This window comes from Urocampus carinirostris, chromosome 2 (genome assembly GCF_059441175.1).
Source record: "Urocampus carinirostris isolate Australia breed hairy pipefish chromosome 2, RoL_Ucar_1.0, whole genome shotgun sequence".
Classification (NCBI taxonomy): domain Eukaryota; kingdom Metazoa; phylum Chordata; class Actinopteri; order Syngnathiformes; family Syngnathidae; genus Urocampus; species Urocampus carinirostris.
Window position 1 is genome coordinate 4,315,134 of NC_142350.1, and position 25,914 is coordinate 4,341,047.

General features: G+C 39.7%; 1 long non-coding RNA gene and 1 pseudogene across 1 annotated transcript; both read right to left on the reverse strand.

Moving 5' to 3' along the window:
• Positions 1 to 1,699: 1,699 nt before the first annotated feature.
• Positions 1,700 to 9,576, reverse strand: LOC148370711 (uncharacterized). The gene is made up of 3 exons (XR_015849602.1): positions 9,430 to 9,576; positions 5,260 to 5,335; positions 1,700 to 2,270 (listed from the first exon to the last, which is right to left on the reverse strand). It is a non-coding gene; the product is annotated as an uncharacterized LOC148370711 (long non-coding RNA).
• Positions 9,577 to 11,727: 2,151 nt separating this feature from the next.
• LOC148370712 (general transcription factor II-I repeat domain-containing protein 2 pseudogene) lies at positions 11,728 to 17,336 on the reverse strand (annotated as a pseudogene).
• Positions 17,337 to 25,914: the final 8,578 nt, after the last annotated feature.

Genomic DNA, 25,914 nt, shown 5'->3' on the forward strand with positions numbered 1-25,914 from the left:
ATGCTAACGCTAATGGGGCTAACAAAAGCCCCTTAAGTTTTGGCAGACTGCCCTTGTCGCGGCAATGTTTACAGAATCAGACCCAAAACGTTTCGTTTTGTTGCGTTTAAAACTTTGCAATTTGAAATATATCAAGTAATCATTTATTGACAAGTTCAATTCGATATAATTGAAATGACAATTTTAGAAATGCATTGCCGCATTATCGGGTGAATTGGATCAAATCTTTATGAAACGAAGCAAATTGAATCATTCCCTTTCACAATTGAACCATCCTTGAATCGTTTTATTACCTGTATAATAAAAACTATTTGGCAATTAGTGTTACATGAGAGGCCTTCACAACATAAAATGAGCGTTATAGTTTCAAATAAATTTCAAATAACAGCCAAATTCAAAGCTGACATAACAAGTGTGCCCTCAGTTTTAAAAAAGCTTTTTGCGGGAGAACTTTCACGTCAATTTAGCTTTACCATTAGGGTTGGGTAGGGTTACTTTAACTTGATTACTTTAAATTACTTTTGGATTACTCCAATACCAAATATGCTAATAAAAGACAAAAGTAACTACTGTAAATTCCCGACTATAAGCCGCTACTTTTTCCCCTAACTTTCAACCCTGCGGCTTATTCAGTGATGCGGCCAATTTATGTAATTTTTCTAATGGCCGCTAGCGGCGCTCCAGTGTTGCTACCATTTACTGCCCTGTCAAAGCTATATTATTATTATTAAAACTTAAAAAAAAAACTCAGTGTACCGTCTTTCTTTGTAAATATGTGTAACCAATGTATAACATGTATTTGCAACTGTATATTTTTGTAATGTATTTATTTGTATTTATTTTAGACACTTATTCTGATATGTTTTGCACGGGTGAACGAAAAATGAGAGGCGGAACAAACGCGGGGTGCCGAGTTTAAGTGGGGACCGCTAAAGGTGAGGGACAGACAAGGAAAGAAGAGGGGGTAAAAAGTTGGTTAAAGAAAAAGGAGTTGCGTGAGTAAATGTGTTCATCTGATATATTTTTCCCACCCTTACCTTTAGAAGTATACACTTTTTTCCTTGGATTACTTTCAACGGGACCTGGACTCTGCAGGTCTGCATCAAAACTTAAGTAACAGTATCATTTTCCATTCTTTTTGCCGGCTGTGATTTTTGGACTGTGGACTTGGTTCTGGATTTATGTACTACCTATGAAGTTACAATAGTTGAACCTTGACTCAGCCTCTTGGCTGGAAACAAGTATCTCGGCCTCTTGGCTTTGCAGTGTATTATGATTTGACCAATAACGGATAATGGATAATTGATAAAGAATATAGAACAATAACCCTCTACCTCCTGAGCTACTGCCGCCCCAATGATGAAGTCTTAGCCGCACAATACAGGGAGCGGTACAAGGACTGGCAGACCCTTCAAGACTCGTATGATTCACGAGCACAATGGTGGAAGATGACAAAGAAACGAACGCAGATTTTTTCAAAATGCAGGGAAAAACAAGAAACTTAAAGAGATGAAACGCACATCGGGACTACAAAGAAGACTCCAACGCTATTTTACCCTAACAGAAAAGGGGATGGACTTTAATAATGAAATCAGAGAGATCAAACAAGAACTAAAGGCTTTGGCGGAAATAATAAGAAGCAAAGAAAGAGAAATAGAAGAAGGGGAAAATTGTACGCGCTATTTTTTTTTTTTTTAATTTATGCGCAAAAGTGAGGGGCTTTTTAAACTCCAAAATGAATACGGGCTAATAACAAAGGAAAGCAGTGAAATAACCAAATTATTTGAAGACTACTACAAAAAAATTATATGAAAGGAAAGAAACACATGAGAATAGATCATGTCTCGAAATCAGTGCGTCAAGACCCCCTTTTAGCATCGGACTTTACCCAAGACCAACTGAATGATTGCATAGACTTTTAAAAAAGGCAAATCACCCGGGGAGGACGGGCTCAGACTCGAATTTTATCGGACCTTTTGGGATATTTTAGCACCGGATCTGATTACTGTTTTTAACGAATTTTCCAGTCGAGACAACATGCCAGATAGTTTCAGAAAAGGGATAGTTACTCTATTGCACAAAAAAGGAGACAAAACTGACTTAAAAAACTGGTGACCCATAACGCTTTTAAACGTGGACTGTAAAATCTTCAGCAAGCTTTTAGCAACACGAATGTCTGCAGTCTTGGGAGACTTGGTTGATCCAGACCAAACCTGTGCCATCGTGGGAAGGAAGATCAGCGATAGTCTCATGCTGATCCGTGACACCATCTGTTAGGCGAGAGACGGAAACATGCAACTAGTGGTCCTAAACCTAGACTTTGAGAAAGCCTTTGATCGAGACTCGCACCAATACCTCTTCAGGGTACTGCAAAAATGTGGTTTTCCCCAAAAATACATGTGGGTGGGACTGCTATATCGAGACATCTACAGCAAATTCATGATTAACGGGAATTTATCAGAAGCAGTAGAGATCAACTGGGGTGTATGTCAGGGTTGCCCTTTATCTCTCATTCTCTATGTTCTTTGCATCGAACCTTTGGCACAAATTTTAAGAAAAGATAGATTTGTCGAAGTGATCAATATCCCAGAAAGTGGGGGACAAATTACTAAGTGTGTTTTGTACATAGATGATTTTAATATTTTATGTACTGACCTCTTATCCTTTAGAAGAGCCATTGACTTGACTGACCTGTTTGGGAGGGCGTCTGGGTCAAGGCTCAATAGAGAAAAGTCACAAGCGAAGTTTTATGGACTGTGGATAGAGACAGAAAAGGCAGGACTCCCACTGACGGTGTTAAAGACAGACCAGAAAATTCTAGGGATAAAATTCAATGCGAATGGAGGAGGCGAGACTAGCTGGGACGATGTGACAAGGAAAGTTAAGCAAAGACTTGGTTTTTGGACACTAAGAAAACTGACAATGGAGGGAAAGGTCCGAATCATCAAAGCGATCATCCTCCCACTGCTTTTATCAATCAGTTTAGTTTTTATACCCAAAAGAAACGTGCTTTTACAACTGGACCGAGCCATCTTTCACTTTATCTGGGGCTCAAAGTGGGAAAAGATAAAAAGAGATACAATGAAAAAGAAAAAGGAAAAAGGGGGGAAAGGGGTGCCTGACCTCCAGCTCTTCCTGGGGAGCAAATATGTCTCCCTCCACTTCCAAAGCGCTATGGGCCCACCCAACAACCCGAAAAGTCAAGCGATGACACGGTTCTGGATGGGCTCGTACTTGCGGAAGCTAAAGCTCATACCAAACAATCATTTGATACCAGTGTCCTTTAACCTGCCACCAACACATCTCTTTATTCGGGACTTTTTAAAGAAATGTGATTTAGAAACACAAGAATGTCACACTTTACAAAACCACAGGGCCCTTATTGCTATTGTGCAGGAGCAAGCAACAGTGAGTCCTGTGCGGGGGCTTGCGTTTGGCGAGCCTACAACGGTTGGAGCAACGTGAATCATCCTGCCCTCCCAAACAGACTACGGGACCTGTCATGGATGGTGGCTCATGAGGTTCTCTCAGTCAGAGCCGTAATGCACCACCGAGGAATGTCAGCGATTTCGACATGCCCTCGACCTGGCTGTGGCGCCCGGGAGTCTGTGAAGCAGCTTTTTTGTGAGTGCAGCGCTGCCGAGGACCTGTGGGCAATGGCCGGCCACCTAGGAAAATTCCCGGACTTGCCAGAAGGGGAGGTCCCTGACGCACAGTACGTGCTTTACGGGGTGAGTCGGTCGAAAAGGTCACAGAACGACCTGGTCAAGGACTAGCTCACTCTCGCCGCCATCAAACATCTGGACCTCTAGAAACCTGCTGGCAAGGAGGTGCAGGCAGATCCCCCCGTGGCTGTGCTCCGATTGGCTGCAGTAACCATACAATCTGTGAGCGGCAAGCCTAGGACGCAGCCATAAAGAAGAATCGTCTGCACCCACCCGGAGGAGGGAACCGGAGCTCCACTGTGGGTGTCCCGGCAGCAACGGCCTGGTTATTCGGGTGGTTGTAGAAGGTAGAAGTAAGAAGGGTGAGGACCCATCTGAGCATCCCGGGCAGAGGACTGGAGGATGATGCTTGGGAGGGTAGGATGGAATTCCGCTTGAGAAGACAGCTATGCCCTTGCACAATAGTATTGCCCTTTACACATTGGTTAACTGCTGTTAAAAGTGTCGATAAAAATTGTTCAAACCTCATATTGTTAACATCTAAAATAATTACATTGTGAATGTATTTAATTGCTGTTAAATTAAATACATATATCCCAACAATATGATAAAAACTCATATTGTTGGGATATGATATAATAAAATTGTGTGTTTATTGCTGTTAAAAATGTCGGAAAAATTGTTAAAACGTCACGAAATTGTGAATATGCTTAATTGCTGTTGAGATTGTCGAGAAAAATTGTTCAAACCTCACATTGTTTATTTGCTAAAAAACAAAAAAAAACCAAGAAGTACTTAATTGCTGTTAAAAGTGTCGATAAAAACTCATATTGTTGGGATATGATATAATGAAATTGTGTGTTTAATTGCTGTTAAAAATGTCGAAAAAATTGTTAAAACGTCATATTGTCAGATATAACGAAATTGTGAATAACGAAATTGCTTAATTGCTGTTAAGATTGTCGAGAAAAATTGTTCAAACCTCACATTGTTTATTTGCTGTTAATAGTGTCAATAAAATTGTTCAAACCAAAAAGAAGGACATTTAGTTTCAATCGCGGGACTTGTAGTCGGGTTTGGGTTAATTTTGTGTTACATGTTTATATGTGGGTACATGCGGCTTATATACAGGTGCGGCTTGTGTGAGTACAAAATCGGTTTTCCTCTTAAAATGTGGTGGGTGCGGCTTATAATCAGGTGCGCTCTATAGTCTGGAATTTACGGTAAATATGAATAAAATGATGACTCACAACACGTGGTAAGCTTTCTCTCTTGGCTTTGATCTCCGGCAAAACTAACATAAAATGTGACACAAACAATATGAAAATAAATCCAAACAGCTTGCCAACATCATTTTTGCATGTATTCCTTTACTCCCCAAGCCTGCACAAAATGTAATAATTTTATTCATATTTAGTTTCTTTTGTAATAAAGTTAAAGTAACCCTACCCAACCCTGTTTACCATATATCGTAGTCTTCATATCAATTTATGAAAGTGGGTCTTGGCACAAATATACACATATATCAAACTTTCAAAGTGGTAAACATTGTCCATAAAAAGAATAAAAAAGGCAGAAGTTGTCATTTAGTTACCTCATATGAGAGCACAGGCCAGTTTCCAGATGGAGATGATTTGCGTTCAGGCCACTTGGGGACGCTGTGGCGTCACCTAAGAATGGTGTACACAATTAAGATGAAAAGAAAAGCAATATGCGATTGATAAATATATTAAATTGTGTATTATGGATATTGAGTGGATTTTGTTCGAGAGATATGATTTAACCTGTGGGAAGGTCTTTCTACAACATTTGTGTGGGAATATTTATATAATGCAGTAGTCAGCACATTTGCTTAACAGGCGAAAGGCCTGTGGTTCGAGACCAGGCGGAAACATGAGTTGGCCTGGAGAGGGATTGGCACCAGCAGGCTGTAATTGCTCAAGACACACTACAGGAAATGGTGCCCCTATGACACTAGTAATTAGGATCTAAACAACCATTTGTTATTTGAAAACACAGCCAGTCCAAAGGACAACCTAAATTCCGAGTAGAATTTTAATGGAGGTCTCTCATAGCATTAGAGCAATCATAAAAAATAAATTAAAAAGTCATTTATATTTAATGGTTGTAACCACATTTCCTGTGGTGTGCTTGGGCAAGTACAGCCTGGTAGCGCCCATCCCTCTCCAGGCCAACATATGGTGGACATCCTTACAATACGTTTGGCCTGAAAGTTAACTCCAACTGTTATAAGAACACTTACACAAGAAAATGCACTAAAACAAATTCGGACATCAAGGTACTTCGAAATACCAATTCGTCTTCAGCATGAAGTAACTATCAGCGCAGAGCAAACACTTGTGCAGGTATATATTCATATGGATTCTCGCATTGACTGACAATCCATTTATATGTATTTCGAGTCGAGTCAGACTTTGTGTAAGTCCAATACTGGATGGATACACCATTTTGTGGAGCAAAAAAAAGAAGTGCACTTATTTTTACTTATTAATCAGTAAAATAAGAAAAATATCATTTTAAATGGGCACTGAAGCCGGGGGCTTAAGAAGGGTGTGGCCACCAATCAGCTTGTCCGGGCTGTTGGTTCCAATCAAGCCGCCGCAGGTGTTCCAAATAGCTAATTATGACATTAAAGACACCTCAACAAGAATTGAGTGGCTAGACCAGGGGTCAGCAACCTTTTCGGTGTGGAGTGCCACACAAATTTTCTTGTAAATCAGTGTGCCACACCAAGATTAATGACTCGCACAACAATTTATTTTATATCCAACAGAGCTGTCATTTTGCACCAGTCCAAATATACAACATGGATAGACATTGAAATCGTATAACTGACCTATTTATCTAGCACTTTTGTTGTTTGTCAATAAACTGAAAAAAATAATGTAAATAACAAGTGGAAAGGCCTGTAGGCATCCATGACTTCAACTATTCTTCATAAACAATGAACTATAATCAAAATCAAGTGATATAAGCAGTGTCTGAAACTCGTGACAAAAAGTTACCGGACACCCGGGCAGGCAACTCTTCATAAAGTTGCCTGCCCCATTTTTCACAACTTGAAACACAATAAGACGGCTAATCGCAAAAAAACATTGTTGCAAAGTATTAAGGATTGATAATCAGAATATATAACAGAACAATACTTTAAAATTAAGTTTATTACAAATCTACTTATAACATTCATTGCATGGATATGACATCGCTGTTTTCCATCTGCCATCAGTATGTACCTGTGTTTACTCATCTTCATTCATGCAATGTTCGCTACGAGCCACGTGAACTGCCCTTTCCACGATGCTTTTAATGTATGTTCACGTTTTGTAGCGTCATAAATTTTGCTTCCCTTTGAATATTTATTCTGGGGCTGAGGTTTTGGCTTGATTCCTAACCACTTCTCCATTTTTCTTGTGTTCTCTGTGCGTCAACTTTTGTTAAGATTTGTCAATTTAAAAGCGCTCTTACTTGTGATATTGCGGTAAGACGTTTTCCATTGGGTGACGTCATTACGCACACACCATATTTCGTTTTGCTATTGTCGATTGCCATGTTGTATTGAACGGAGCCGTGTTCTTGTATTGCTTGCTGTTGAGGAATAAATATGCTTAAAGGCTGAACCACAATGTCCTGTTTATCTTCTCACGCATAAAGAAACAGCACACTCTGACATATCCTGAACAACTTTGGAAAATCATATGCAAATGCACGACCTTACAATGCTCAGGAAAGTCCAGAAGCACGAAGTTATTCGATGTCTTCTGATCAGCTGCTGAGTATGCAAATAGCTAAACGAACGGAAATTCTGAAAATTCCAAACCGAATGAGGCATAATGCTCAAACAGCACGGTCATTTTTTGCACAAGGCCTCGGTCATTTGTCCACGCTGGCTGAAAAAAAACAATATTTTTTCGCTGGGTAAGCTGTTGTGATTCGTTCATTTATCGTGCACCGGTCTTCCTGTGGGTGCGTTAAAACACGGATCCTCCCTTCTCAGCGAGGCGCAGCGCAGACATGCACTCAGGAAGTACAGAAGGCGGGGCGTTACTGTAAAGCCTCTAAATAACACAGCGCGCAACTGAAAATGTCTAAATTTCACCTAAAAATGCGCATTTAAAAAAATATATATATTTTACCGCGCGCTCGCGTGCCACTGCTGGCACGCGTGCCATAGGTTGGCGACCCCAGGGCTAGACTAAGCTTATTTTTCGAGACAACAGTTGAAAATGTATCCGAAAATTAAACAAATACAGCCATGAGGAAATAAATGCTATTGAATTCGAAGTCACTCGGTTGTTATGACACTTATTGGCGCAAAATTTGTAATAAGCAGTTTTGGCTTGTCCGAGGCGAGTTAGCATCATTTCAGTAAGCTAATTAGCGAGCAATCAGCGTCAAATATTTATCAAAATACTTTTTAACTAGGGATTTCAAACTTGCGACCCATACAATATTCATTACAGGCCACCTTAATATGAAAATAAAAGGGACAGTGTCTATTATATGACTACTAATTGGCGCTGTATCTTTGGGCAACTGAAAACAAGAGCTAAAAATCACAAGTAAACAACACAAACTTTGGAATCTCCAGGTGACTATAAAGCACATTTTTTTTCTTGTTTTCTTGTTAAACCTTTGCGAAGAAAGAAAAAGGAAAGAAAAGATAAATAAAAAACAAGAGAAGAATCAAAGACAGAAAAAAGAAAAGAAGTAAAAAGCAACAAAAATAAGTATGGAAGGGAGGATTCGAGAAAAAAAGAGGGAAAATGAAAAGGAAAAAATAACAGAGAAAAAGAAACCAAAAAAAGAAAAAGAAAGAAAAAAATAAGAAAACAAGGAAGGAAAAGGGAAAAGTAAAGAAGAAAAATGAAAACATAGAAAGATGGTAAAATAAAGGAAAGAGTGAAGGCAATGAGAAGAGAAAAGAAAAAGGGAAAAGTAAAGAAAAATGAAAATATAGAAAAATGGTAAAATAAAGGAAAGAGTGAAGACAATGAGAAGGGAAAAGAAAAAGGGGGAAATAAAGAAACAAATGAAGAAAACAAGCTAGAAAAGGGAAGGAGAGAAAAAGGTAAAGGAGAACAGGAAAACTAAAGTAAAAAGAAAAATGCAAAAATGGAAAGAAAAAAGGATGAATTGGGGAAAAAGTAAACAAAGAAGAAAAAAGATGAAAAATTGATAAAAGGAGAAGATACAGAAAAAGTAAAGAAAACAGATAGAAGGAAAAAGGAAGAAAAGGAAAAAAGAAAAAAAGTACCCGTAGCAGCAAGACGAACGATTATTATGTCAGCCTTTTCAGCTAATGTTATTTATGTACTAATTTCTCGACTAACAATTCTGTTTTTTGAAAACAATATTACATGGTAGTTCATCTATTTTTCATTCGTATTTTAATCCTTTTTTATGAGCACTGTACCAGGAGGCGCTCACTAATACACACTGTACCTTTAAGTGCAATCCTTTTTTATGAGTACTGTACCAGGAGGCGCTGACTAATACACACTGTACCTTTAAGTGCAGCCCTAGTGGATTGTGCATTAATGTATAACTGATTCAAATTAGATCAATCATATTTATAAATCTTATTTTGTGTTGGGTATTTAAAAAAACATATTCGCGAACAAGGGAATGTTTTCATGAGAAAGTTTTGTAGAAACCCCGATTTGTCCCCTCCTTTTTTACCCACGGACGTGCCCCGTTTTAAACACTTGATACATGTATTTTTGTGTGCGTATTTCCCATTTACCAGTATTTCGGAAATAATTCCCTGGCGCTTCATCCTGCTGCGTATTTGCGAGTGGAGATAAATGAGATACGCTTGCTAAACAGGCCCACGAGGTTCCACGCGAGGGTCCAGATTGTCTCCAGTGTGTTTTGATCTGGGATGGCCCGGATATGATTGACAGAGGCAGCGCTGGAAAGCGCCATCAGGTGGCAGTAATAGACAGCGTCCGCGTAAAAGCGAGCCAGCCTGCGATTGACGGATATCCTGCCCAGACGACAGATTTAATTAGACCAATTAGCTAAATTTGCTTTCATTCTAAACTTAAAACATACAAACAGAAAGTATGCAAACGAAGTACAGTAAAGTCCCAGGATATGGGCACCTTGGACGACAGCCCTTACGAAGATTTAAATTTCGTGAGTTTTATAACTACCTGTTGCTCCGCGTCTCCCAGATGAGTTTTCGTGTCATCCTGGTTCCTGATTCCGGTTGGCCAGCTCTCTGCCTCCACTACCTGCCCTGGTGATGTGAAGGCCCATCTGCCTCTGCTGCCATTCTCCAAGTTGTAAATTAACACTGTAAAACTGCTTTTCGTCTCTGCATTCAGCCATTCAGGAAAACACACTATAGATCCAAGAATTGTGGGGAAAAGCAAAAACTTGATAACCATGGAAGAAGAGTTTAAAATTGTCACGAAATGAAAAGAAGGCATACGCATTATTAACCTAACTAAGAAATATGTCCATAACTGATCATCAATCAGACAATTACTGAAGGTGCTGTTCGCAATTTTAAACTTTGGTACTCTCTGCCACAAACTCCTGACTTAGAGGCATGGTCACATCTCATTCATCAAGTACATGCCTTTCTTAGCAATAAACTCTTTTGGAGTTGGCATCTGGACTGTATTTGAAACAGTCATTTTCCCTTTTACACCATTTTAGGCTAGACTAACACCCTAAGATTCATTCATCCGTTATTATCTGCACCGCTTATCCTCAGTATGGTCGCGGGGGGTGCTGGAGCCCATCCCAGCAATCATCGGGCAGTGGGCAGGGGACATCCAGAACTGGTTGCCAGCCAATCGCAGGGCACACAGGGACAGACAACTCGCTCGCTCATTCACACCTAGGGACAATTTGGACCGTCCAATTAACCTGACATGCATGTCTTTGGAATGTGGAAGGAAACCGAAGTGCCCGGAGGAAACCCACGCAAGCACTGGGAGAACATGCAAACTCAACACTGGAAGGTTTGATCTCATGACCTCAAAACTGTGTCGCGGACGCAATAACCAATCATACCTGGGTACAGGGGGTTCGGAAGGCCTCAACCAATTATCATAGGTTTCTATATCCCGCTACACAGCAATTTCACTTTGCAATCCCCACCTGGCAGAGATGAGAAACTGCGTCGTGGCCGTCATAGACTTTCTGGACTAGCTTACAGGCTGGGGGCGTTGCTGCCTTTTCCAGACAAATTTTCAACATGTTACCTAGTGTTTACTATGCTTGTGTATAGTAATGCTAATTGTGATTCACCCTTGTCATCCTGGAAGGGGGATTACCACTTGTGAGGTCCTTTCTCAAGGTTTCTCTTTTTCCTCACGCTGAGGTTTTGAGTTGTTCCTTGCTCGCATGTTGGTTTAAGATCAGGTAATTGTGTAATTGTAATCCTGAGCAGTCTTTTGAGACATTTTTGTGATTAAGGGCTACATAAATAAATGTGACTTGACTTGACCTCAGAACGGATAAGTATCCTATCCCAGGGTCTACAGTATGTAAAAAGCCCGAAATTTTTTCTTGACAAATTATAAATCAAATAGACTTTTCTATAGGAAAAAACTGATGTTGTGGTCCCCCAAAAAAACTTGAGCGCCGTTCGATCCAAACCCAAACAATTATTTACAGTCCAAAATGTTTTGTTTTTGTTTTGTCAAATTTCCAATGTGAAAAGTGCAAGAAAAACAGCAGATATAGCAACAGCACAGTTGTGTCTTTTTTCCATGTGCGTCTAATTAGCATTGCGCGATAATTCTTTATGACAGCATCAGAATTCCTTATTACTTATGACGTGTATCGTTGGAATCTGTTCTGCATAAGTAAATATTACCGCTGTTAATGTTTTGAAATAATCGAATGTCCCCCCAGCGAGGACAAAAAGCCTCCTTTTTAACTCATTTATTTGAATTTAAAAAAAAGGATAGGTCCCCCGCAACCTTATCGAGAATATGCTGAGTAGATAATGGATGGATGGAAAATTTTACGTCAGCATTATCTCCTTTTGGCCACAAGATGACGACAAAAACCCAATCAATTCTCAATCCGAGCTGAGTGGCGTCATCACCTCAAATGCATTCAAGTGCAGGACGAGATCCAAGCAGAAGGATGAGCCCCAAATGGTTTTGCTCCGTGGCCCTCTTGTTGCCAAAAGATCTGCCAAGAGCATCCGTCCTTCTGTCCATGAGGACAGACAGAAGGACGCCCGTCCGGCCTAGAGGATCCATCATCGTCTTGCCAGGGTGTTTGTGTCATATTCCATATGTAAAGAAGCAAAAACAAATAACTATAGTGTTTGTTTAACAAAACAACCTTACTTTATGTTGATTTCATCATATTTTGTACAATTCTGGGGCGGCTAAGACTATCGTAGGGAGGCTAAAAGGAGAAAAACTAGTAGATCTACATCTTGCAAAACCGGGTGAAATTCTTATAATGAATATTTCAAGGTAACGTAGAAATGCTATAGAAAGAAATATTTCAGAGAAAAAATCGAAATGATAATATGCAGAAATAGAATGTTGTTTTTTTCATATATACTTTTTAAAGGTTTTTATATGATTGATTGAAATGTTTGTTTTTTTCCTCTGTTTATCTACTACTTTGTATTTACAATGAATTAAAAATCAACAACTTTGATTAACAATTTAGAATAGAGAAGGGGAAAAAAGGGCTGTCGGGAAAAAGGTAGGGGCTTATAACAGTCCTGTCCCCTTTGACAGTTCTAACACTTTTCACGTCAATCAAATCATGTAACCATGGGTAACCATGGGTCGAGAAATTTGTATTTTTTACATAGCAGAATCCATACTTAGTAGTCGCAGCCATGTTTGTCTGGCATCTTGCTGATACGTCGTGCTCATGTGGCAATGCGTTTATGGTACTGTGCAGCCCTCTGAGACTCCTTGTGATTAAGGGCTATACAAGTAATCATGACTTGACTTAAATGTAGGATTTTAAATTCTCATCACAACATTTGATTCAAAATTATCACACACAATCAAATACACAAAACAATTTTAATAAATGGACATATGTATGTTTTTTTTTTTTTTGTTTTTCAGTTAGGGCAGCACGGTGTGGCAGTGGTTAGCGCGTGTGCGGCACAGTTTTGAGGTCATGAGATCAAACCTTCCGGTGTGGAGTGTGCATGTTCTCCCAGTGCTTGCGTGGGTTTCCTCCGGGCACTCGGTTTCCTCCCACATTCCAAAAACATGCAGGTCAAGTTAATTGGCCGGTCCAAATTGTCCCTAGTTGTGAATGAGCGAGTGAGTTGTCTGTCCCTGTGTGCCCTCCGACTGACTGGCAACCAGTTCAGGGTGTCCCCTGTCCACTGCCGGAAGATAGCTGGGATGGGCTTCAGCACCCCCGCGACCCTACTGAGGATAAGCGGTGCAGATAATGGATGGTTGGATGTTTTACATTTTTAATTCATTCATGGTTAAATTTGAACAGTAAGGACTTGCATATGAAGGGTCAAATTACTTGGCATTTCTAGTATGATTCATTAATGTAACCTTGAATCAATGTGGTTGTTTATTCTCTCTAAGGTGTGAAAGATTGACAAGTTTCTCAAGTTATTGTTCAAGCTATTCTACAATTTTCATTCGATAGTCTTATTAAGTCTTTTTTTTATCATTTCAAAATCGCAAAATTTAGCAGTTAGTTTCCTTTATAACCTTTGGCTCTGAGTTTGGACATCATGGTCAGAATTTACAAGAAAACAGCAGCTCAAAGAGAAATACAACTGCAGTATTTTTACAACCATAAGGGCGCATATAAGTCAGATTTTCTTCAAATTTTGCGGCGCGTCTTATCGTGTGATGCGCCCTTCTGTGATGTAAAACGCTCAATGTTAATCAACTAGGTGGCCTTAGGGTTGTGTGCCTGCCTCGAGACTGGGAGGTCACCAATTCGAGCCTTGGCCAAATCATTGACTTACAACCCTTTTGGGTGATATCCGATGTTTTTGTGAAATCGTTCACATTTCCAATTAAATGTGACCTGTGTGCGATCTCCTGTGACTTCTATACATCTCTTGTGTCCCACTTGTGCAGAAGAGGACAAGTGGCATTACAAGCAATTTGCGGAAGAACTCATGCTTGCAAACGCTGTAGTGTAAATACAGTAATAGATGTAAATATCCGGAGGAAAGGAGAAATATATCAATAAATTAAAGAATTAATAGATTTATTTCAAAAATGAAATATAGAACTTTTGAAATTATTTTGTTTTATTAAATGTGATAATGATCTCCTTTAGAAAAACACATGCAATTAAAAATATTTCTTTTTGAGCCACTTTCTATAAAAAATATCAGAACAAGCATAAGTCAAGTCAAGTCAAGTCATCTTTATTTGTATAGCCCTAAATCACGAAGAGTCTCAAAGGGCTTCACAGATTATTACATTATTTACATTATTATTATTATTATTATTACAGCTCGAGACACATTTTTGTTTTATATGATTCTGTGTTTACAATGGAGGCAAATTCATCAAATTATTGTCAGGAAGATTTTTTTTTACCTGCCAGAACATTGAATATTGTGAAGGTCACATGAAAATTGCAGACAGACCACTAGGAGACGCTATGAGACTTAACATAGCAAGCAAAATTATTTGAAATTTAGACATTGGATTAAAATGTAAATTGCGTTGCATTAACATAAATATGATTTTTTTTTTTTTTTTGCAAGCCAAGATGTATTATAATTAGTTGAAATATATGATATAATTGACTCACTCAATGCCAAAGATTTATAATTCATAAACATTAGTATTTTAATTTTTATTTAGATTTAATTGTACTCTTCCTGATCTCACGAACGTTTTTTTTCCCTTTTAATCCTGGCGTAAGAATGACTCACTGCCTGTCATTAAAATGTAAATATGGCTTTATGAGAATTTGAAGTCAAGTCATGTTTATTTGTATAGCCCTTAATCACAAAGAGTCTCAAAGGGCTGCACAGATCAAAGACTATTGCAAACCACAGACTATCATGACACCATCCCCCGATCTAAAACCTACATAAGGGCAAATAATACACATATATTGTCAACATGAAATATAGATCATTCATAAGGTATAGAACAGAAGTGTGTTTTCAGCCTAGATTTAAACATTTCCACTGAGGTTGCAGATCAAATCTCAGGAGGAAGAGCATTCCAAAGCACCAGGGCCCGAATGGAGAATGCTCTATTTGACACTGGGGTGTCAAACTCATTTCGCATCGTGGGCCACATATGGCCTAGGGAGATGTCAAGTGGGCCGGACCATTAAAATTATACCATACTCTGCTATAAATAACAAAAATATCATGTCTTTCCTTTGTTTTGGTGTAAAGAAGCACAAGAACATTAGGAAAATATTGAAATTTAATGAACTATCCTTTTACAAAACATTTCATAAAACACCTCATATTTCCTTAGACAAATGTGCAATTTACTTTTATCATTCACAAATATGCATTGCAACTGATCCCACTAAAGGCACAAAACTTTAATTGGTACTGAAAAATATAGTAATGCACTTTAAGATTAAATGAGACTTTTAAAGAAAGGAATTTTTAAACCACTTGCACTTACACATACGCATATAAAATCAAAATTTAATCCCTGCGTACACCTTACAAACTAGGGAGAGTGATTTTAAATGTGTAATGAAGAAAGTGTTCGCCTGTCCTGTAAATCTGTAAACTTCATACATGAAACATACATACACATACAATACATACTGAAAATTTATGGAGTTGTATGAACAGTAGAATTCCATCACACAACTTTTGTTTTGAAGCTGCTGACTAACGTTAAAGTGCACATTTTTTAGATCACCACAGTAAGGATTCATCTTCACAGAGCTGTATTCTTTCAATGCAAACAGTATCTAAGGCAGCATTTTATAGGTGTTAGTCTAGTCTGGACTTGTATTTGTTCCTGAAACTTGGCATCTTTTGGCCTGTACAAGTGCATCAACACCAGGTGTCATGTCCTGACTAGCTGTCACTTTCAGAATGTCATTTAAGTGCTTGTTTGTGAGCCTTGAACGCATTTTTGTTTTATTGATATTCATCACTGAGAAAATTTGTTCACAAAGGTAGGTTGTCCCAAACATGCACAAAATTTTAGCAGCCAGGGCTGTTAATTTTGGGTACCCTGGTAGTAGATACTGATAAAATCTGTCCAGACCTACAGAGGCAAATTTGCCCTTCAAATCTGCATCACACTGCAAATCAATTATTTCAAGCTGAATTTCGACTGGCAGATCAGAAGCTTTAACTGTGAAAGGTGAGCGAAAAACAGAAAATTCTGTCTCAAGTTCACCAAATACCTGAAAACGTTTCTCAAACTCCCGCAGTAGTCCTGCAATTTTGTCTTTGTACCGTTTCATGTCCGCATCAGGTCTGGTCACACACACATCTCTCAGACAGGGGAAATGAGCAGGGTTGCCATTTGCCAGTTGCATCTCCCACAAAGTCAGCTTCAACTTAAATGCATGTATGTTGTCAGAAAACTGTATGACAACTTTTTTGCGGCCCTGCAACATTTTGTTCAGATTGTTCAAGTGTTCAGTAATATCAACCAAGAATGCAAGGTCCCGTAGCCATTCCTGAGATTGTAATTCCAACACCGGTTTTCCTTTTTTCTCCATGAACTGTCCGATTTCCTCTCGTAGATCAAAGAAATGCCTCAGCACAGCGCCTCGGCTTAACCATCTCACTTCAGTGTGGTATGGCAGGCTGTGGGTAATGTTGCTGTCGCTGAGAAGTTTGTCAAACTGACGATGGCTCAGACCTCTGGACCGGATGAAATTTACAGTGCGAACAACCACCTCCATGACGTGGTCCATTTTCAGCGACTTGCAACACAATGCCTCCTGGTGCAAAATACAGTGAAATGTCCAGAAACGATCTCCTCCATTAAGGGCTTGTACTTTGTCTTTGAACTTTGTCGCGACACCTGCTTTCTTTCCGACCATGGATGGCGCGCCGTCTGTAGCCAGGCTGACAGCGCGGGACCAGTCCACTCCAACTCTGTCCAATGCAGCAACGACAGAGCCGAAAATGTCCTCGGCTGTTGTGGTGTCCATCATTGGCACCAACTCAAGAAACTCTTCAGTAACAGTCAATGTCTCATCAACTCCTTGAATAAATATGGCCAGTTGGGCCACGTCTGTGATGTCAGTGCTCTCGTCAATTGCCACGGAAAATGCAATAAATGACTTGACTCTCTGTTTCAATTGACTGTCTAAATTTGCCGATAGTTCCGAAATCCTCTCTGCTATAGTATTCCTCGTCAGGCTAATATTGGCAAAAGCTTGTCGCTTCTCGGGACATACAAGTTCAGCCGCCTTCATCATGCATCGTTTAACAAAGTCACCGTCGGAATACGGCTTCGATGCTAATGCTATTTCGCTAGCAATTAGGTAGCTGGCTTTTACCGCTGCTTCACTGACTTCTCGGCTCTGGATGAAAGTTGACTGCTGTTTCCTCAGACCCGCCAGCAATTCGTTAATCTTATCTCTTCTCAGTTGTCCTTGCAAGCCGTCATATTTTTCGCTGTGATGAGTCTCGTAGTGGCGTCGAATATTATATTCCTTCAATACCGAAACTTGTTGCAAACACACCAAGCACAAAGGTTTTCCGTGCATCTCTGTAAATAAATAGGACGTGGTCCATTTTTCTTTGAAAATTCTACACTCCTTATCTACTTTTCTCCGTTTGGATAACGACATTTTGGCTAATGAGGGTGTAGCGGAGAGGTGGAGACCAAGGTATTAACAACGTCGTAACAAGCAGCAGATGGCGCATTGATACCGTCTGCTGTTTTCAGTCTGTCTCAGTGATGCGGCTTGTCTTCTATTCTGATGGAAAGAGTGCGCTCCTTAGCGGATAATCCATGAATTGCAGCGAATTAAAAATATTAATTCCATGTCTTTTATGCATTTTTTCCAATTTCAAATTATCCTGCGGGCCTGATCGAACCTCCTTGGGGGCCGGTTCCGGCCCGCGGGCCGTATGTTTGACACAGTCTAGAACCTGCGGATCTCTTCTTGGAAGAGGTAAAATACGTTTATTAAGAAAAACTGGTTATTAATTCCCACTGAGTGAATTACTTAAGTCATTTTCACTTTTTTAAAATAGATCATTTCAATTTCTCATTCCTGATCTCAATAAAAATAAAATTTCACTCCTATTTTGGGTGGATTTGGCATCAGGAAATATGAATTATATTATTATATATATTTTGGGGATCTTGAAAGATTACTTTAACATATCGAATTTTATAAGCATGTGAAGAAGAAATGTTTGTTTGTGTACATGAATAAATATTTAAAGAAAAACCCAACGCCAAATAAAAAATTTTCACTTCATTTATTTATTTTAATTTTTTTTTACATTTTAGATGTAGTGTTCCAGATTCCAGATAAAAAAATGATATTTTGTTCCTGGTGAAAGAAGAGCCTATTTTTTTTTTTTTTGGTGTTATGGATTTTAGATTTAGGAAACATGATTTTTATTAGCAATATTTTGTGGTTCTCGGAAGATTTCGCAATATTGGTTGGCAGCAATTGTGTTAAAGGTAACTAGGATAAAAAATAAATATTAATTCAAATTACGATATAAACTAACGGAAATTTTTCCGACGAGAGTTGCGGGCAATAATACAAAAGTGGCGCGTTTGCTAAAAGAGGAAAGACAAAAGCTTTGCACCTGCTGCTCGACCACATGTCGAGTGTTTGTCAATTAATTGCATACAAATGTGTGCGTTGCGTGGGCGCCTCAAGCCTCCATATGTGCAAAGATTACAATCCTTTGCCCTAAAAAAATAAATAAATGCATATAAATTTGATTACCTTCAAAGAAATGTTAACACGATTTGAATTTAGATAATAAAAACAAAATATGCGGGAGTTTTTGTCCCAAAAATTGTATGTTTGTTCATTTTGGCTTGACTGAGGCCAAGGCGCAACAAATTTGGTCGCATCGTCATAGAGCGAATCATTTATAACTATTTCAAAGCAGCTTATCGCTTATCCTCAGTAGGGTCGCGGGGGTGCTGGAGCCCATGCCAGCAATCATCGGGCAGTGGGCAGGGGACATCCAGAACTGGTTGCCAGCCAATCTCAGGGCACACAGGGACAGACAACTCGCTCGCTCATTCACACCTAGGGACAATTTGGACCAGCCACTCCACCTGAATGTGGGAGGAAACCGAAGTGCCCGGAGGAAACCCACGCAAGCACGGGGAGAACATACAAACTCTGCACAGGAAGTCCGGTAGCTGGATTTGAACCCACACAGGAGGTTCCCAAGACCTTAGAACTGTGCCACACACGTGCTAAGCACTGCGCCGCAGTGCTGCCCCAGTTTGAACATATAAAATAAAAAACATAAATATGTCATATTGTCCCCCAAAACTTTGACCAATGATTTATTTGGGCTTGACTGGGATCACAGAGACCAAATGTGACAAGTTTAGTTGCATCGTCAGGAAGTCAGACGTCAGATTGAATTCATTAAAATGGCAAAGCAGTTTGAATGGATAAAATGAAAGCATAAAATGTGCATTGCTTTTAAGCACCCCAAAAATAAGATTTTTATTTTGGTTTGACTAAGGACAGGTGGCCAAATGCGACATGTTTGGCCGCATCATCAGCAAACCACATCTCCAATTAGATTTATAAGATCTTTGATTTTATAAAGGAGTAAAACATTAGAAAGAAAATTGACTGTTCATTCATTCATACTTGACTGGGATCACGGAGGCCACACGCAACAAGTTTAATCGTATTGAAAGGACAAGAGACTTTGGAATACATTTTTTAACAATTCCAATGAAGTTTAAAATTATAAAATTAAATCATAAAAAAACTAAATTGGATGTTTATTCGGGCTTGACTGGGGTCATGAAGATCAAACGCGAAGATCAAAGTTTTTCCGCATTGCCAGGAAATGTGACGTCGGATCAAAGTCATAACAATTTCAATTCAGTTTAAACCTAAAAAATAAAAATGTAAAAAGGAAAATTTTATGTGTATTTGTTTGGGATGACTAGAATCACAGAGACCAAACACGACAACTTTAGTGCACATCGTCAGGGAGCCAGACATCAGATAAAAGTCATAACAATTTCAATGCAATTTGAATTTATAAATTAAAAACATCAAAAAGAAAATTGGATGTTGATTTATTCTTGCTGGACTAGGATCACTTGGGCCAAACATGACGAGTTTGGTCGCATCATCAGGAAGTGAAACGTCAGGTAGAATTCATAGTAATAGTATATAAAATGTTTATTTATTTGAGCTTGACTCAAGTCACTCAGACCAAAAGGGACACGTTTGCGTTGTTAGAAAGCAAAAAGTCTGATTCAACTTATAACAATTTCAAAAAAAGTTGGTTTGTTTATTTTGGTTTGATTAGGGTCAATGGGACCAAACGCGTCAAGTTTGGTCGCATCGACGATCAGGTTCCGCCATCGTAGTCTCATCAGGGTCTGGGATGTTTTATTTTTGCGTCCTAGCGAGGTCTCCGTTGTTGCGGCGCTTTGATTGCTAAGTGTTGCCGCCATGGCGTTCCAGCATAACAGGGTTACTGGCACTTTTAATGAATTGTCATCAAAAAAACGGGGAACCTGGCGGGGGTCTCGGGGCCGCTTTTTGTTTGCTCTTGTCGACCAATTGAAGGAACGGCAAACGCGATGTGCGGAATCGTCATCTTCGGCTACAGTTGTGTTTTTTTCCACTGGGCTTGATTTTTTTCATTTTTTTTTTGGCTGCGGTCAGCGTCTGCCTTTGATGGTGTGAGCGAGATTCTCACAGCTTCTCCCGAAGGTGTTTTTGAAAATCTTATTCAACATTTGGTGCAACTATAGTCGGCAGCGGGCCACGCCGCACTTTCGCACATGTCCGGCTTCCACTTTTGCGCCGTGGCTATTTGGAGGGTTACGAAAATAAAAAACAGTTAAATGAACCCCAAAAATTATCTATGACTGCTGTTACCCAGTTTGCTACATGATGATGAAACCACAAATACCTATGCTACAGCAGATAACAGTTTTCAAAACATGTGACATTCGGAAAATTACTGTTTTGAATCCCTGGTTAATTTAAATAAAAGCAACTTATATACGTAGTAAAAAATGGCAATGTTAAGACACTAACATAGCAAGTTGGCACTAGCTAACTTATTATCTTGAGTGTATTTGACGTGACTCCTACCTACTTAACATCAAATTGCTTGGAAATACATTAAATGCAGCATGTGTTATATGTCGAAGTGTCCTTGGGCAAGACACTAAATCCCTAATGCCCCCAATGAGCAGGTAGTTGTCTTGGCTGACGCTGCTACCGGTTAGTTAGTGTGTGTAAAAGGGAAAGTGTGAAGCACATTATAAAGAGCTTTGGGAGGTCTTCATTGACTTAAAAAGCACTATATAAATGCAGACCAATTACATTTAGAAAATGTTTGCGGCAAATCCTGGAATACTTGAGGACTGCCAGTGTTGTGCCTTGGCACAGCACCAGTGCTTCTGTCTGACTGCAGAAAAACAAAAAGGTTTTCTGTCTTTATAAAAAGGAATAACATTCCAAATCAGGCTTAGAAGCTTGCCCACTGCACAAGAATAATTCACCATGGTAAAAAGTGGTGGTTATATTCTTCTGTCATCGTCATTGGTATTTGTTTTAACTCAACTGCCTATTTAACTGCCGTGCGCGCAAGTGCCTCTTACCGGCCGTCATGGGTCTCATTCGGAGAGAGAGAAGAGAGAAGAGAAGGCAACGTGACGTCATGTGCAAGTGGTCAATAAGCTTGGAGTTAGCTTTGCGTTCGCTTATCCTTAGCTGCACACCTTAGCTAAATTAAACATTACGAACTTCTTCTTGTACATCATCGACAAACGCAAAACAGCTCCTCACACACATACAGTTAGCTTCACCTTAGCATCATGTAAGCTTCACTAGCTCAGCGTTAACTTCACTTTAGCCACGTACTGTCGCAAGACAAAACACAGCAAGTGTTTGGGTAAGTCGAAGCCAAACATGCTACAGGTCTACATATACACAGTTAGCTTCGCGTTAGCTTCTGCATTAGAACTGTATTAACTTAGTGTTCACTTCCTTCACAAGACAAAACATAACTAGTTTGTGCGTACATCGACAATAAACATACAACAGGTCCACATATACACAGACAGCCAAATGTTAGCCTCACAATTAATTGATATATATAATAAATAATTGATTGATACTTTAGAGTACAAGTAAAAGGCATGTTAATTCATTTTTTCTCTGACGCTTCCATCAGGGACCATTATTAGTCTGGGCGCTAAAACCAGCTAATGTACTGCTGCTGGCCCTGCTCTCAAAAATGATCCTCTATTGCTACTAAAATGTAAACAATGTATCAATGTATAATGAAGCCTGTTATGCTTGCAGAGTTTGGAAACAACTCAAGGCCGAAGCAGTCGCATTTGCTGGCATTGAGCAAAAAAAGTAAAGTGTTCCTGCAAGACTTTTGAAGCTGTCGTTTATTTCAAGGGCCCCACGTCTCCCCAGGTACTTATTAGCAAAGATGGGAGACGTCTAATTTGATCGGAGCAAGGCAGGTGCAAAATTCACACCCAATTCAGCTCCACACATTAATCCAATTAATTCCGAGCGTGTTCTTCCTTTCGTGCTGCGCCGACGAAGTCATCAGGAAAAAAAAGAAAAAGAAAACCAAATCCCAAGACTCGATCCTTTCTCTATTTCTGCAAAAAGGAAAACTCAATATGTTGAAGATTGTGGTGTGCAAGATCATTTTACAGAACGTCTCTGTCCTGTGTAAAAAACGTTTTCCATGTTTGTCTCATAATCTTTTTGCCTTCATGTTTATAATGCAAATAATGCACATAAATATATATCCATCCATTATCTGTACCTCAGTAGGGTCGCGGGGGTGCTGGAACCCATCCCAGCCATCTTCGGGCAGTGGACAGGGGACACCCTGAACTGGTTGCCAGCCAGTCGCAGGGCACACAGGGACAGACAATTCGCTCGCTCATTCACACATAGGGACAATTTGAACCGGCCAATTAACCTGACATGCATGTTTTTGGAATGTGGGAGGAAACCGGAGTGCCCACGCAAGCACGGGGAGGAAGCAAACTCTGCACAGGAAGGTTGGTAGCTGGATTTGAACCCATGACCTTAGAACTGTGCCGCACAAGCACTAACCACCGCGCTGCCCATATATATATATATATATATATATATATATATATATATATATATATATGTATATATATCATATCATGAATCATTTTTACTTCTATTGCTCTGTTAAAGGTAAAAACAATGCCCAAAAATAACAAAATAGTAGAGATGATTATTTATTTATTATTATTTATGTTTATGTTAGCATTTTACATTGCAAACATTACGTAAAGGCAAAACTGAAATTGCAATAATAAGACAAAAGACAAAAAGTGAGGAAATACATCAAAAAACTAAATCCAAATGAAGAAAAAAGAATGTATCTAATTTTTTGTCTCAATTTAGAGTTATTTTCTAATAAAAATAAATAAAAGTTTTGAAAAAAAGACCATAAAGTCGGATTCATTTCTTCCACATGACAGCAAGAAATAGTAAAGAATCTAAGGTGGAGTCAGGTGTGTTTGGAGGGATTGGGGGTTTTCTATGAGTATTGAAATCTTTTGATTTTCGACAAGTGCAAGATGTCATGCGGTTCCTTCCCTTCTCTCTGCTGGCGATAAATCGCACTTTAGTGCAGCCAGTGGACGTGTTGACAGTTTTACAAACAGAAATGTAAAACGCTGTACTCGAGGGGGTCCGGGCTGAGAGTGGGGGGGCAGGAAGTCGACGAAAGGGAATGGGAGGACGCCTCGCTCGGGTTATTTTAATTACGCGGTTCCGAAGTCTCGCCTGGTCCCGTCAGGACAAGGTGTCGGCGCTTATTTGCTATTTTGCATGGCAGCGCCATTGTTTGAACATTTCTCCATTAAAACGTCCGTCAAAGGATGGAAAGCACCAAATCCAATTTTCACACTTGCTGGTTTCATGCGTCGTCTCCCTGTTGCGCTTTGGACCAAGTGAAAAGCTCTATTGGAGAACGAAACATGTCTCTGATGACAATCACATGCTAATCGTCGAACGATTAATGATGCTAAATTACTAAAAGACTTTCCAATTAAACGCCCACCCATATCTCACATAAATGTGTCTAAAAGATGTCTTTAAAGGTTTAAAGACATCTAAGAGACCTCTTAAAACAGGACAGGGTTGCCATCCAAAAGACATCTATTCGGTTTAATCGTAAAATATTTGAAAAAACATATTTTCAAGACGTGAAAATCCTCTTTCAAAAGACAACTAAAAGACATCCGAAAAACGTCTAAAAGACAACAGGGATGACTGTATTTGGTTGAAAAGTTAACTATGAAATGTGTTAAAAAGACGTTTTAAAGGGCATCTAAATGTCACAGCAAAAGACGTCCAAAAGAAGACAAGGTTGCCAACCAAAATACTTGGTATTTGGTTGAAAAGTAAACTACGAAAAGATGCCTACAATATGTTTATAAGACATTTTTAAAAGGCGTCTAAAAAAATCATAAAGGTGTCAAAAAATGTCTTGAGGACATTTAAAAGATGTCAGTTTATTTCTGCTCTAAACGGTTCTCGATTTAGAACGACAGGGTTGTCGTTTAATATACGGATGTATTGCATGGAAAATCAAATATATGAAAAGATGTATTTCAATCCATGAAAATCCTCTTCAAAAAGGCATATAAAAGACATCTAATAGCCATCTTAAACAATACAAGGTTGCCACCAGAAAGACCTTTGGTTAAAAATCGCCATACAAAGGCATCTAAAAGACATCTATAGGTGACCTTTTTATATTAGGACTGATTCCAGGATGTATCAACTGGTTGTAATCTGTAACGCTAAACATATCAATCATTTTGTAGGGAAAAAAGGCAATTTGCACTCCCCTGGATCGCGCCAGGAAGATGGACCAGCGTTTTTTCCCGTCTGCGGGAAGCGCCATCGGGCAAGGCGGGGGGTGAGGGTTGGCAGGGGGTTGCTGAGCTCTTGATTGGCGATAATTGGTTGAAGGGCAATACACGGGAATAAAGGGGGCTTGAGAAAATCCTGTCAAGACTCAAGCGCTTCTATTTCCATACCAATTAAACCTTGTTGATGCTGCAGTGATGGGAGGGGGCCGGTGGGGGAATGGAGGTGCAAACATTTTGAAAAAGCCGAAACACGTCAAAACCCCGCAACACTCTGAGCCATCTTGCATCTTGACGGGGCTCGCACACCATCATGACTTTCTTTCAGTCAGGGGTGGGGTTGCCCCCAAAATATTACCCTTTAAAGATCACAGAACATTGATGTCTCCTTATCATTTTTAGTCACTTTTCAGTTAGAGTTTCTCTGTGTCAAATAACCTATAGCGGCAATGAATTCAATTGTATTTTACTTGAGTCTGTCTTTTTTTTTTTACCAAATGCAGTTTATAAACACTCACGGTTCAAGGTTGATGGCACATTAACCGCGGGCCTTCGGGGCACCACTGAGGATGCAACTCTGGACAGCTTTCTCCACTGCTGAAGGTTCCTGGTCTGTTAAAACGTCTTGGCAAAGTTGGCACCAGACCATACCTTGATGTTGTCAGCCCAGTTCTTTTCCTGTCTTCCTAAAAGATATTTAATATTAGTAAAAAAAAAGAAAGAAGAAAACTCAAAAATAGTTTTGTAATTGAGTCTTACACCCCTGAATCATGATTCTAATTTAATCTTCATGGCATGGGTTTAATTTCTCCCTTAGAGATAAGGTGAGAAGCTCAGTCATCCGGGAGGGACTCGGTGTAGAGCCACTGCTCCTCCGCGTTGAGAGGAGCCAGTTGAGGTGGCTCGGGCATTTAATAAGGATGCCTCCTGGACGCCTCCCTTGGGAGGTGTTCCTGGCATGTCCCACCGGCAGGAGGCCCCGGGGGCGACCCAGGACACATTGGAGAGACTATGTCTCTCGGCTGGCTTGGGAACGCCTCGGGGTCCCGTCGGATGAGCTGGAGGAGGTGGCTGGGGATAGGGACGTCTGGGCTTCCCTTTTAACGCTGCTGCCCCCGCGACCCGACCTTGGATAAGCGGAAGACAATGGATGGATGGATGGATGCCATGGGTTTACTTTAATGACACAAAAGCATGTCAGTGTACAT